Below are 12,471 nucleotides of genomic sequence, written 5' to 3'. Positions count from 1 at the left end.
TATTTTGTTCTGAGCCAATATGGCATTCAGAGCATCAATTTCAAGAACTCCCTTCCTCATAGGCGTCCCATTACTCACAGGATTCCTTTCAGAAGTGTACATGAACTGGTTATTTGCAACCATGTCAATGAGTTCTTGAGCTTCTGCAGGCATTTTCTTTAGGTGAATGGATCCACCTGCAGAATGGTCCAATGACATCTTTGATAATTCAGACAGACCATTATAGAATATATCCAGGATGGTCCATTCTGAAAGCATGTCAGAAGGATACTTTTTGGTCAGTTCCTTGTATCTCTTCCAAGCTTCATAGAGGGATTCACCTTCCTTTTGTCTAAAGGTTTGAACATCCACTCTAAGCTTACTAAGCTTTTGAGGAGGAAAGAACTTGGCTAAGAAAGCCATGACCAGCTTATCCCAAGAGTTCAGGCTATCCTTAGGTTGTGAGTCCAACCATATTCTAGCTCTGTCTCTTACAGCAAACGGGAAAAGCATAAGCCTGTAGACCTCGGGATCAACCCCATTGGTCTTAACAGTATCACAGATCTGCAAGAATTCAATTAAGAACTGAAAAGGATCTTCTGATGGAAGTCCATGGAACTTGCAGTTCTGTTGCATCAGAGAAACTAATTGAGGTTTAAGCTCAAAGTTGTTTGCTCCAATGGCAGGAATTGAGATGCTTCTTCCATGTAAATTGAAATTTGGTGCAGTAAAGTCAGCAAGCATCTTCCTTGCATTGTTGTTATTTTCGGCCATGTCTCCTCCTTTTTCGAAAATTTCTGTCAGATTTTCTCCAGAGAGTTGGGCTTTAGCTTCCCTTAGCTTCCTCTTCAGAGTCCTTTTAAGTTCAGGATCAGCTTCAACAAGAATGTTCTTATCCTTGTTCCTGCTCATATGAAAAAGAAGAAAATAGAAAAGAAAATATAGAATCCTCTATGTCACAGTATAGAGATTCCTTATGCAAGTATAAGAAGAGAAGAATGTAAGAAAGAGAAGAGGCAAAATTCGAACACGGAGAGGAAGATGGGGTTCGAATTTTGGGTGGAAGAGAAGTGTTAGTAGATGAATAAATAAATAGAAGGAGATGAGAGAGAGGGAATTTCAAAAATTAATTAAATTAAAAAATAAAATTTAAAGTTAAATTTCAAAAATTAAAATTGAAATCAAATTAAATTAAAAATTAAAACAACTAGTTAAAAAAAGGGAATTTTGAAAAAGAGGGAAGGGATTTTCGAAAATTAGAGAGAGAGAATTAGTTAGGTAGTTTTGAAAAAGATAAGAATCAATCAAAAAGTTAAGTGGTTAATTGAAAAAGATTTGAAAATCAAATTTGAAAAGATAAGAAGTTAGAAAAGATTTTGAAATTGATTTTGAAAAATATGTGATTGAAATTTATTTTGAAAAAGATTTGAAAAAGAAATTTAAAAAGATTTGATTTTGAAAATTAAAGTTGATTACTTGACTAACAAGAAACTAAAAGATATGATTTTAAAATTTAAAGATTGAACCTTTCTTAATAGGCAAGTAACAACTTAATATTTTTGAATCAATCACATTAATTGTTAGTATTAAATTCGAAAATATGAAATAGAAATAAGAAAAAGATTTTTGAAAATCAATTTGAAATTTTCGAAAATTAAGAAAGAAAAATGAAAAAGATTTGATTTTTTGAAAAAGATTTGGAAAAGATAGAGTTTTTAAAATGAAAATTTGATTTGACTCATAAGAAACAACTAATTTTGAAAAAATTTTGAAAAAGTCAACCCAAATTTTTTAAATTTTATGATAGAATAAGGGAAAGATATTTTTTCGATTTTTTGAATTTTTAATGATGAAAGAGAAAAACATCAAAAAGACTCAATGCATGAAAATTTTGGATCAAAACATGTGATGCATGCAAGAACACTATGAATGTCAAGATGAACACCAAGAACACTTTGAATGTCAAGATGACCACCAAGAACTTATTTTTGAAAAATTTTCAAGAAAAGAAAACATGCAAGACACCAAACTTAAAAATTTTTATTCTTTAGACATTAATGTTTCAAGAATGCACATGAAAAACAAGAAAAGACACAAAACAAGAAAATATGGAGATCAAACAAGAAGACTGGCCAAGAACAACTTGAAGATCATGAAGAATGCAATGCATGAAATTTTCGAAAATAATTTTTTTAGAAAATTAAAAAGATGCAATTGACACCAAACTTAAAACTTGACTCTAGACTCAAACAAGAAACACAAAAATATTTTTGATTTTATGATTTTATTAAATTTTTTTTTGATTTTCTAAAATTTATTTTTAGAAAAACGAAAACAAGGAAAAAAATTTTTGACAAATTTTTGAAAACAACACAAAAGTTGGAACAAGAAGAAAATTACCTAATCTGAGCAACAAGATGAACCATCAGTTGTCCAAACTCGAACAATCTCCGGCAACGGTGCCAAAAACTTGGTGCACGAAATCGTGATCATTAATTCCTTGGTAACGGCGCTACAAACTTAATATGCATGTTCATAATTTTATTTCTTTTTCACAATTTCGATACAACTAACCAACAGTCATCCAAGTAATAAACCTTACGTGAGTAAGGGTCGATCCCACGGAGATTGTCGGCTTCAAGCAAGCTATGGTCACCTTGTAAATCTCAGTCAGGCGGATTCAAAAGGTTATATAGTTTTAATAATTAAAAGATAAATAAAACATAAACTAGGATAGAGATACTTATGTAATTCATTGGTGAGAATTTCAGATAAGCATATAGAGATGCTTTCGTTCCTCTAAACCTCTGCTTTCCTGCTGTCTTCATCCAATCATTCCTACTCCCTTCCATGGAAAGCTTTATGTAGGGCATCACCGTTGTCAATGGCTACATCCCATCCTCTCTGTGAAAATGGTCCAATGCGCTGTCACTGCATGGCTAATCATCTGTCGGTTCTCGATCATACTGGAATAGGATTTACTATCCTTTTGCATCTGTCACTACGCCCAGCACTCGCGAGTTTGAAGCTCATCACAGCCATCCCTTCCCAAATTCTACTCGGAATACCACAGACAAGGTTTAGACTTTCTGGATCTCAAGAATGGCCATCCATGGGTTCTAACTTATACCACGAAGATTCTAATATCTCGGACTCGGTCCTCTGTATTAGATATCTAAGAGATACTCATTCTAGCTTGTTTGCATGTAGAACGGAAGTGTTTGTCAGGCACGCGTTCATAAGTGAGAATGATGATGAGCGTCACATAATCATCACATTCATCATGTTCTTGGGTGCGAATGAACATCTTAGAATAGGAATAAGCTTGAATTGAATAGAAAAACAGTAGTACTTTGCATTAATCCATGAGGAACAGAAGAGCTCCACACCTTAATCTATGGTGTGTAGAAACTCTACCGTTGAAAATACATAAATGATGAAGGTTCAGGCATGGCCGAATGGCCAGCCCCCAAACGTGATCTAAAGATGAAACTAAAGATGTAAATACAATAGTAAAAAGTCCTATTTATACTAAACTAGTTACTAGGGTTTACAGAAATGAGTAATTGATGCAGAAATCCACTTCCGGAGCCAACTTGGTGTGTGCTTGGGATGAGCATTGAGCTTTACACGTGTAGAGGCTTCTCTTGGAGTTGAACGCCAGTTTGTAACCTGTTTCTGGCGTTTAACTCCACTTTGCAACCTGTTTCTGGCGTTTAACTCCAGAATGCAGCATGGAACTGGCGTTGAACACCAGTTTTCGTCATCTAAACTCGGGCAAAGTATAGACTATTATATATTTCTGGAAAGCCCTGGATGTCTACTTTTCAACGCAATTAAGAGCGCGCCATTTAGAGTTCTGTAGCTCCAGAAAATCCACTGAGTGAAGGGAGGTCAAAATCCAACAGCATCTGCAGTCCTTCTTCAACCTTTGAATCTGATTTTTGCTCAAGTCCCTCAATTTCAGCTAGAAAATACCTAAAATCATAGAAAAACACACAAACTCATAGTAAAGTCCAGAAATGTGAATTTTAATTAAAAACTAATAAAAATATACTAAAAACTAACTAAATCATACTAAAAACTATGTAAAAATAATGCCAAAAAGCGTATAAATTATCCGCTCATCAAATATCCCTCCTCACTACCTTCAATTTCACACATCATACACACTTCTACCGCCTTGGCCGAAACCACTACTACTGTCCATCTCCTCCATTTCTTCTTCTTCTACTCCTTTCTTTCTTCTTTTGCTGGAGGACAAGCAAACCTTTTAAGTTTAGTGTGGAAAAAGCTCTGCTTTTCTATTTTTCCATAACCATTAATGGCACCTAAGGCCTGAGAAACCTCTAGAAAGAGGAAAGGGAAGGCAATTGCTTCCACCTCCGAGTCATGGGAGATGGAGAGATTCATCTCAAAGGTCCATCAAGACCACTTCTATGAAGTTGTGGCCAAGTAAAAAGTGATTCTCGAAGTTCCCATCATGCTCAAAAAGGGTGAATATCCAGAGATCCGACGTGAGATTCAAAGAAGAGGTTAGAAAGCTCTCACCAGCCCAATCCAACAAGTTGGAATCTTAATGGTTCAAGAGTTCTATGCCAATGCATAGATCACTAAGAACCATGATCAAAGTATGAACCCGAACCCAAAGAATTGGCTCACAATGGTTCGGGGGAATAACTTGGATTTCAGTCCGGAAAATGTGAGGTTGGCATTTAACTTGCCAATGATGAGAGGAGATCCTCATCCTTTCACTAGAAGGGTCAACTTTGATCAAAGGTTGGACCAAGTCCTTAGGGACATTTGTGTGGAAGGAGCTTAATAGAAGAGAGACTCAAGAGGCAAGCCGGTTCAACTAAGAAGGCTTGACCTCAAACCCGTGGCTAGGGGATGGTTGGAGTTCATGCAACGCTCTATCATTCCCACTAGCAACCGGTCTGAAGTTACAATAGACCGGGCTATCATGATCCATAGCATCATGATTGGAGAGGAAGTAGAAGTTCATGAGATCGTACCTTTAGAACTCTACAAGGTGGCAGACAAGCCCTCTACTTTGGCAAGGTTAGCCTTCCCTCATCTCATCTGTACCCTATGCAATTCAGCTAGAATTGTCATAGAGGAAGACATCCTCATTGAAGGAGACAAGCCCATCACTAAGAAGAAGATGGAGCAAACAAGAGAGCCCACTCATGGACCTCAACAAGAGCATGAGGAAATCTTTCATCAAGAAATCCCTGAGATACCTCAAGGGATGCATTTTCCTCCACAAAACTATTGGGAGCAAATCAACACCTCCTTAGGAGAATTGAGTTCCAACATGGGACAACTAAGGATGGAGCACCAAGAGCACTCCATTATCCTCACTGAAATCAGAGAGGACCAAAGAGCCATGAGGGAGGAGCAACAAAGGCAAGGAAGAGACATAGAGGAGCTCAAGCACTCCATAAGATCTTCAAGAGGAAGAACTAGCCGCCATCACTAAGGTGGACCCGTTTTTTAATTTCCTTGTTCTTATTTTTCTGTTTTTCAAAAATTATGCTTTATGTTTTGTCTATGTTTTTATTACATGTTCATTAGTGTTTAAGTGTCTATGTCTTAAAGCTATGAATGTCCTATGAATCCTTCACCTTTCTTAAATGAAAAAAGTTTTTAATTGCAAAAGAACAAGAGGTACATGGATTTCAAATTTTATCTTGAAATTAGCTTAATTATTTTGAAGTGGTGGCAATACTTTTTGTTTTCTGAATGAATGCTTGAACAGTGCATATTTTTGAATTTGTTGTTTATGAATGTTAAAATTGTTGGCTCCTAAAAGAATAATGAAAAAAGAGAAATGTTATTGATAATCTGAAAAATCATAAAATTGATTCTTGAAGCAAGAAAAAGCAGTGAAAAGCAAAAGGTTGCGAAAAAAATGAAAAAAAAGAAAAAAATGCAAAAAAATAAAGAAAAAGAAAGAAAAAGAAAAAGCAAGCAGAAAAAGTCAATAGCCTTTTAAACCAAAAGGCAAGGGTAAAAAGGATCCAAGGCTTTGAGCATTAATGGATAGGAGGGCCCAAAGGAATAAAATCCTAGCCTAAGCGGCTAAATCAAGCTGTCCCTAACCATGTGCTTGTGGCGTGAAGGTGTCAAGTGAAAAGCTTGAGACTGAGCGGTTAAAGTCGTGGTCCAAAGTAAAAAAGAGTGTGCTTAAGAGCTCTGGGCACCTCTAACTGGGGACTCTAGCAAAGCTGAGTCACAATCTGAAAAGGTTCAACCAGTTATGTGTCTGTGGCATTTATGTATCCGGTGGTAATACTGGAAAACAAAATGCTTAGGGTCACGGCCAAGACTCATAAAGTAGCTGTGTTCAAGAATCAACATACTGAACTAGGAGAATCAATAACACTATCTGAATTCTAAGTTCCTATAGATGCCAATCATTCTGAACTTCAAGGGATAAAGTGAGATGCCAAAAATGTTCAGAAGCAAAAAGGCTACAAGCCCCGCTCATCTAATTGAAGCTAATCTTCATTGATAAGTTTGGAATTTATTGTATTTTCTCTTCTCTTTATCCTATTTTGTTTTCAGTTGCTTGGGGACAAGCAACAATATAAGTTTGGTGTTGTGATGAGCGGATAATTTATACCCTTTTTGGCATTGTTTTTACATAGTTTTTAGTATGTTTTAATTACTTTTTATTATATTTTATTAGTTTTTATTCAAAAATCACATTTCTGGACTTTACTATGAGTTTGTGCATTTTTCTGTGATTTCAGGTATTTTCTGGCTGAAATTGAGGGACCGGAGCAAAAATCTTATTCAGAGGCTGAAAAAGGACTGCAGATGTTGTTGGATTCTGACTCTCCTGTACTCGAAGTAGATTTTCTGGAGCTACCAAAGCCCAATTGGCGCGCTTTCAATTGCTTTGGAAAGTAGACATCCTAGGCTTTCCAGCATTAGATAATAGTCCATACTTTTCCCGAGATTTGATAGCCCAAACCGGCGTCCAAAGCCAGCCTAAAACTTTCTGGCGTAAAACGCCCAAACTGGCACCAGAATTGGAGTTAAACGCCCAAACTGGCTCCCAAGCTGGCGTTTAACTCCAGGAACAGCCTATGCACGTGTAAAGCTCAATGCTCAGCCCAAGCACACACCAAGTGGGCCCCAGAAGTAGATTTCTGCACTATCTGCACTAAGTTACTCGTTTTTCTATAAACCTAGGTTACTGGTTTAGTATAAAAACTACTTTTAGAGATTTATTTTAGATCTTTGATCACTTTTGATCTTTGATCATGCTATCATAGACCATTGTTCACGTTTTGGAGGCTGGCCTCACGGCCATGCCTAGACCTTTTTTCACTTATGTATTTTCAATGGTGGAGTTTCTACATCCCATATATTAAGGTATGGAGCTCTGCTATTCTTCATGAATTAATGCAAGTACTATTGTTTTTCTTTCAATTCACGCCTACTTCTTCTCCAAGATATACTCTCGTACTTAATTCAGTTAAGTCAGAATAAAGGGGTGACCCGTGATAATCACCCAATCTTCATTATTCGTTTAGCCAAGATCCGCGTGCCTGACAACCACAAAGCGATCTACATGATGTTCAACGTAGTCATTGGATGACAGCCGGAGTATATTCTCTCGGATATCTAATACACAGACCGAGTCCGTGAGATTAGTATCTTCGTGGTATAGGCTAGAATCATTGGCAGCATTCCTGGGATCCGGAAAGTCTAAACCTTGTCTGTGGTATTCCGAGTAGGATCCGGGAAGGGATGACTGTGACGAGCTTCAAACCTGCGAATGTCAGGCGCAGTGATAGTGTGCAAAAGGATCAATGGATCCTATTCTGACGCTAGCGGGAACTGACAGATGATTAGCAATGCGGTAGCTGTACCTGGTATTTTTAATCCGAGACGAGAAATCCGATAGTTGATTAGCCGTGCAGAAACCGTAGAGGACCATTTTCACTGAGAGGATCTTACAGCTTGCCATGGAAGGGAGCACGCATGGTTGGAAGGAGGCAGTAGGAAAGCAGAGGTTCAAAAGCAACAAAGCATCTCCAGACGCTTATCTGAAATTCCCACCAATGAATTACATAAGTAACTTTATTTTATTTTATGTTTTATTTATCTTTAAATTGTCAAAACCCCATAACCATTTGAATCCGCCTGATTGAGATTTACAAGATGACCATAGCTTGCTTCAAGCCGACAATCTTCGTGGGATCGACCCTTACTCACGTAAGGTTTATTACTTGGACGACCCAGTGCACTTGCTGGTTAGTTGTGCGGAGATGTGAAAAGTGTGAATCACGATTCCATGCACCAGTACGTCAGTGGCCAAGAGATTACACAAGGGTTTTGCAATTTTCGAAAAATCTTTTATGAACCTCCTGTAGAATCCTGCATGTCCTAGGAAACTTCTGATTGCCTTGACATTAGTAGGTAGGGGCAATCATTCAATCACTTCTTCCACCTTAGCTTGATCTACTTCTATCCCCTTGTTTGAAATTCAATGCCCAAGAACAATGCCTTCGGTCACCATGAAGTGGCATTTCTCCCAGTTTAGAACTAGGTTTGTCTTTTAGCATCTTTTCAAAACTAGGGCAAGATGATCAAGGTAGGAGTCAAATGAGTCTCCAAAAATAGAGAAGTCATCCATGAATACTTCAAGGAACTTCTCTACCATATCAGAAAAGATGGATAGCATACATCTCTGAAAGGTGGCTGATAAATAGCCAATTTGCATAGGTTAGGAATTCGATTATCAAAATGGAATTGGCGTTGTAAGTATAGTCCTAACCCAACAAATTGACCATCAATCAAATGTTATCATGATACAAAACAAATATATTAACCGAGAGTATTTAGCTCCCGGGTCGTCTTCCCTAGGAGTTGTAATTAAGTGTATAATCATTGGCTATGAGAAAGAGCATGGGGAATTGGGAATGAAAGCAAGAGAGCAAGAAATGTAAATAGCAAGAATTGAAGCAAGCATGCAAGGAATTAAAAGGAAAGCAATTAAAGCAATGGAAATGGAAATCAAGTAGTAAAAAGAGCTCTTGGTGAGAATTGGGAAATTTAAGATTCCTATCCTAGTTATGGACCACAAACATGGCAATTGGGTGAAATCAATCTAAATTAGTCAATCCTCCTTGAGAATTAGTTAAAAGAGCATAACTGATCTCAATCCATAAGTCCTAGTCAACTCACTAATTACTTAGTGAAAGACTAGCATCAATGGAAACCAAACTAATTAACTATTCTCACATAATTCGGAATAGACATCCACAACTCAATTCCACCCAAACACCCAATTTCTCAACCAAGAGTGTGAAAACTAAACACGCAAGAAATTAAACATCAAAGCAATAAAAGTCAAAGCAATTAAACTTCAAGTGCAAGAAACCTCTTGGCAAGTAATTGAGAACTAAGGCTACCTATCCTAATCATTGACCACAAACATATGATGATTATGAAGAGTTAATCCTACTTAGTCAACCTTACATCAAAGATAAGTCAAATAGGCAAAGTTAATTTCAATCCCTAAGTCCTATGTCAACACTAAGGGGTCACATAGAGTCAAGGGAGACCAAATCAACTAACTACTCTAATATATCAAATAAGAATGGACATCAATGACTCAAGGGACACCAAAGTCATCAATTTCAAGCCAAGACTGGAGAAAAGCTATGTAAAGACTAAGCCAAGCATTTTATCAAACACTTGGTGTGCATGAAAATAAGATAATATTAAATTACATTAAAATAAAATCTAAAGCTACCAAAGCAAGAAAATAACAATAACAACAAAAGAAAGCAATAAATAACATGGAAACATAAATTTGCATTAAATGTAAATTAAAATAATAAGAGTGTCATAAAACATAAAAATGACAAAATAGAGGAAATAACAAAAGAAATGAAGAAGAACAAAGAAGCAATAACAATAAATGACAAGGAAAAGTAAATAGAAACAAAAATTAAAAGTAGAAATTACAAGAAATTAAACTAAATAACCCTCATTCTAGAGAGAGGGGGAGCTTTTCTCTCTAGAAAACAAACTATATAATGCTAAACTAACCCTAATTTCTCCCCCTCCCCCTTCACATGGAGTGAGGCCTTCCTTCATATAGCACTTAATCAGCTTCAGAAAGTCCCAAAATTGGGCCCTGGAGGCCCAGAAATCGCCTCCAGCGATTTGCAATAAATGAGTCACACGCCGAGACGTGTGCGAACGCACAGGTGTGTGCGTATGCACACATGCTGATTTTCTTCTTGTGCGTACGCACAGGTTGTTGTGCGTACGCACAGGTTGTTGTGCGTACGCACACATGGTTTTGTGGCTTTTGTGCGTACGCACAGGTTGTTGTGTGCACGCACCCTCCAATGTGTGCTTCTCCTTTGTTTTCTTCACGCTTTCTCCCTTTGTACATGCTTCCTTCCACTTTTGCCTTGCCAAACTTGCCTCTAGGACCTAAAATCACTCAACAAACATGTCATGGCATCGAATGGCATAAAAGTGGGATAAAAGTTATTAAATTAAGCACAAAATAGCATGTTTTCACAATTAGGCTCCATTTAGGGAGGGAACACAAAAGTATGCTATTTTGATGAATAAAAGTGGGTTTATGTGATGAAATTCATTCAAATCAAACTAAAATATACCAGAAAATATAGACTCATCAATTCCCCCACACTTAAACAATAGCATGTCCTCATGCTAATCACAATCAAAGGAGAAGGGTAAGGAGGGTAAGCAATTTATTAAATGCAACTACTTATATGCATGCAACTATACTAAATGCTATCTATCTATATATACTATAATTCCTATTGATTTTGGCAAAAACAAGCAATAGAATCTCAATCAATTCAAAATAGACTTAGGGCCAAGACAAGGAAATGATGCAATGTGATCAATGTCCAAAGATTTGATTTGAAATTTTCAAAATCTAACAAGCAACTTGCAAGAAGATACAAGATAAGGATTGGGAACATAGAATTGAGCAATTGAAACCCTTATCAGATGTGTTTACACTCTAATCGTTCAGTGTGTAGGGTTTAATCACTCAATCCTCCTTTAATCATGTTTCTCAAAGATTTGCAAGTCATCTAACAATCAACTAATACTTGATGCATGAATGCAAATATCATGAGGTCTTTTGTGGGTTGTAATGGGGCTAAGGTAAGGGTAGGATTAATATGGTTAAGTGGACTAGCAAATTGGCCTTTGATTAGCTCAAGTATCCCACCTAATCCTATATTAACCTATTTACACTCAAGAAACCAACCTACCTTCCCATTCATTTCTCTTTTTTTTTCATTCACTCATGCATCCTTTTTCCAATTCACACACATATGCATCCTTTATTTACATTCTTATTTTCTCTTTTTTTTTTCTTTTTCTCTTTTTTTATATATTCTTAACATCAAAAAGAGATGCATATATTTCAAGTATAGAATGCATGAGTGTTTACCCATTTTTCCAAGTATTCTCAATGAACATCCAAAATTACTAACTACCAATGCTTCCCACAAATTTTCCCATACTTGATTAACACACACACTCAAACCCAAGCTAATCAAAGATATAATACATGGACATTAATGGTTTTTTGCTTAGGGCAAAAGATGTGCTTCATATTAGAACAAAAGGGGAATTAAAAGGCTCAAAAGTGGTTACAAAGTAGATGTAAGGGTTGGCCATATGGGTTAAGTGAGTTCAAATTCAAGAATGGCCTCAATCATACTAAATATATTCTAAACAACAAATATAGGACATATAGATTAAAGCAAATCTAAGATTACAATCATAAAAGAGTATAACACACAAGAACAAAAATTGTAGTTGATAATGTGCAACCACACAATTAAGGCTCAAATCTCACAAGGTATTTTGTTCAAGCTCTTTTCTATGTTCCATAAAAATACTTCATGCAAGTTCAAAAACAAGTTTTCAAATCTAATCAATGGAATGCCCTAAAAGAGATTTCTTGAAAATTCTTTGTTGTTTTACCAAACATATTCAATCTAACATGTAACATGCAAGTATGTACTACCATAATACTATAAGCATTAAAGAAATATATACAAACAAACCAAACCAAGTGCAAATAAGAACAAAAATTGCAAAAATTGAAGAAAAAGGACAAAAAGAGTATTGCAAAGTGTCTATGAAATTTTACCCCCTTGTAGTTAGCAATCCTCCCCCACACTTAAATAATGCACGGTCCTCCATGCATGCACATAATCCGGGAGTGAAGGACTGTGAGGCTCCACTTTCAGCTGGTGGGCTCCGGGGCTCCGAGTTGCTATATAAACAAATAAACAGCAATCGAGGAGAAGTAAGTTGTGTGTGGTGTGATGAAAGGCAGTGTGTGTATTCTAAATGCGCGCACAATTTAGAACAGAACACAGTGGTCGGGTAAAAATGATAACCACGTAATCAAAAGAAATAGCATGTTTCTCAATTAAGTGGCCTAGGTTACAAGCAAAGAAA

General features: G+C 36.6%; 1 non-coding gene across 1 annotated transcript; it reads left to right on the top strand.

Moving 5' to 3' along the window:
- Positions 1–252: 252 nt before the first annotated feature.
- LOC148574362 (small nucleolar RNA R71) lies at positions 253–360 on the top strand. Its single transcript, XR_015905809.1, has one exon. It is a non-coding gene; the product is annotated as a small nucleolar RNA R71 (small nucleolar RNA).
- The last annotated feature ends 12,111 nt before the right edge of the window (positions 361–12,471 follow it).

The sequence above is a fragment of the Arachis ipaensis genome, chromosome B2 (genome assembly GCF_059453495.1).
Source record: "Arachis ipaensis isolate K30076 ecotype BB chromosome B2, ASM5945349v1, whole genome shotgun sequence".
Classification (NCBI taxonomy): domain Eukaryota; kingdom Viridiplantae; phylum Streptophyta; class Magnoliopsida; order Fabales; family Fabaceae; genus Arachis; species Arachis ipaensis.
This window is presented reverse-complemented; position numbering and strand designations above follow the sequence as displayed.